This window comes from Solanum tuberosum, unplaced genomic scaffold (assembly GCF_000226075.1).
Source record: "Solanum tuberosum cultivar DM 1-3 516 R44 unplaced genomic scaffold, SolTub_3.0 scf00546, whole genome shotgun sequence".
Classification (NCBI taxonomy): domain Eukaryota; kingdom Viridiplantae; phylum Streptophyta; class Magnoliopsida; order Solanales; family Solanaceae; genus Solanum; species Solanum tuberosum.
Genome location: NW_006239469.1, coordinates 279,831 through 282,491, shown reverse-complemented (window position 1 = coordinate 282,491; position 2,661 = coordinate 279,831). Strand labels below are relative to the sequence as shown.

General features: G+C 32.6%; 1 pseudogene; it reads left to right on the top strand.

Moving 5' to 3' along the window:
• The first annotated feature begins 376 nt into the window (after positions 1–376).
• LOC102593984 (peroxidase 2-like) lies at positions 377–1,768 on the top strand (annotated as a pseudogene).
• Positions 1,769–2,661: the final 893 nt, after the last annotated feature.

The following is a 2,661-nucleotide window of genomic DNA, read 5'->3' as shown; positions in this document are numbered from 1 at the left end:
CTGCCTCCTTTCCTCATCATTCTTCAATTTTTAAATCTTATAGTATCAACAAGTAGAAAGTATCTTTGAAAAATCAATACAATCTCGATTATTTTAAAAGCCTTTTATCCAAATATGCAAAAAGAAAAGCTCAATAAGTACCCTGCTATTCAGAGCAGGACAAATTACTATCTGTGTTGATACCGAAGTCTCAACTAATTAAGGAACTCAATTTGTTATCAGATAATTATTACTTGATCAACATGTAATTCGATATAATTAAACTTGTCAATTTCCAAGAGGTGAGAATATTAAAAGAAATTACATTATTGCTAAACCTAGAACAATTGTTGTATTGCCATAGTCAACATTTTTCCTGCCTATAAATACACCCACATTTTACACTCTTCCTCACACCAAAGCACACATAAAAGTGTAGCAACTTCATAAACTATATAGCATTTGAAATGGCTTCGAATAGCTTCATTTTTCTTCATGTTCTAGTCATGTTTTCTCTAGCAAGCATGGCACTTTCGGATTCTCTTTCACCATCTTTCTACAATCATGTTTGTCCCCAAGCTTTGCCTGCCATAAAACGAGTCGTTGAAGATGCAGTCAGGAAAGAGAGGCGAATGGGTGCCTCTTTGCTACGTTTACATTTTCATGATTGTTTCGTTAATGTAAGTTTCTTTGAGTTTCCTCTTTGCATACTTACATATTTCTATTCATGAGATAATATATATAATTTCTTGTAAATGCAGGGGTGTGACGCTTCAATTCTTCTAGACAAAACAGCTACTATTGACAGTGAAAAGACTGCGATACCTAATAACAATTCTATTAGAGGATTTGATGTGATTGACAAAATCAAGTCGGAGGTTGGATAAATGTTGTGGACGTTCTATTGTGTCTTGTGCAGATATTGTGGCTGTTGCAGCTCGCGACTCTGTAGTTGCAGTAAGTTATTCATTTTTACTCGGTCTTGTCAATTTAGTTCTAAATAATGGATGTTTTTTTTGATGAACAGTTAGGTGGACCAACATGGGAAGTTCCACTAGGAAGAAGGGACTCTACAACAGCAAGTAGAACCACAGCAAACAATGATATCCCACCTCCATTTTTGGACTTACCAGCACTTATCAACAACTTCAAGAAGCAAGGATTGGATGAGAAAGATCTCGTTGCTCTCTCTGGAGGACACACACTAGGATTTGCTCAGTGTTTTACTTTCAGGAATCGCATCTACAATGACACTAACATTGACTCTACCTTTGCAAAGCAACTCCAAACCAATTGTCCACGTAGTGGAGGTGATTCCAAGCTTGCTCCACTTGATCCAACTCCAGCTCTTTTCGACTCAAAATATTTTAGTAACTTGATGTCCAAGAAAGGACTTCTACACTCTGATCAAGCACTATTTAATGGCGGTCAAACTGATAATCTTGTTAAGAAATATAGTATCAGCCTCGGGAGTTTCTCCAAAGATTTTGTTGAATCTATGATTAAGATGGGAAATATCAAGCCATTGACAGGGAAACAAGGCCAAATTCGCGTAAACTGCAGGAAGGTGAACGTCTAAGATAATGTTGATCTTGAAGAATTTTATTGTTTTTAATTGTAATTGTGATCTTAATGAAGAGCCTCTCTTACATAAAAGAAGTTAACGGTGAATGGAGAGACTTTGTAGAGCTGTGTGGTAATTTTGCTAATAAGAGAGAGATTGTATCTTGTTGTTTTGATTGCTCAATAAATCCAAGATGTGTTTTGAATGAATCATGAGTTCCTATTACCTTTGATGTACTATTGATTATTTTGAAATGTCTTGATCATAAGTATCATTTCCTTCTTAATCATACTCCCTCAATTTCAAATTAATTGAATTGTTTAGACATTTTTCATTTTTCAAATCAACTTAATTGTTCAGTTTTCAAGACTATTTTTAGACTGTTCTTCCAATTTTATCCTTTCATTAGTTAGTATTGAAATTAGTGATTAATTAATATTTAGTTATTTTAATCATAAATTTGACAATAATTCATAAGGGTAAAAATGGAAAGTTATGTCTAATTTTAATTTATGTCTTAATCTTTTTTCCTTAAAGGGTGTGAAACACCTCAACAATTCAATTAATTTGAAATGGAGGAAGTAGCTTCTGTATTGTCAATCTTTCTCCCTGCTAAGAATCGATCAACTCTTTGTTGTTCAACATAATATCATGATGATACAACGCAACTAGGTTCAGTACTATTGATTATTTTTGAAAACTAAAGTTATTTCTTCTTAAAAAACTTTATGTTTTTATGGTCTTAGACTATATATTATATATATATCAAAACATTTTTTAATCTTGTGGAGTTGTGGTTTTATACATGTCATTTGGAAGTTAAATTTTAAAATTGATAAAAAAAAAAGAAACATTCTTTATGTATCGAAACGAATTAAAAGAAAGATAATATAATTTTTTTTGATTAAAAAATTCTTATAATAATTCTATTACAGCTAAAAAATGGAGGCCCCTCAAATCTGGGGCCCTAAAACGGATGGCTCATTTGTATAGGCATTGAGCCTTCTCAGTTAGCAATAGAAGTAAAAAGTTGTAAATGGTAGAAACTTTATACGGTCATAACTTTGAGCTAGTCTATCCGATTTACATTATTTTTTTTCTTCCAAAATTTACAAGGA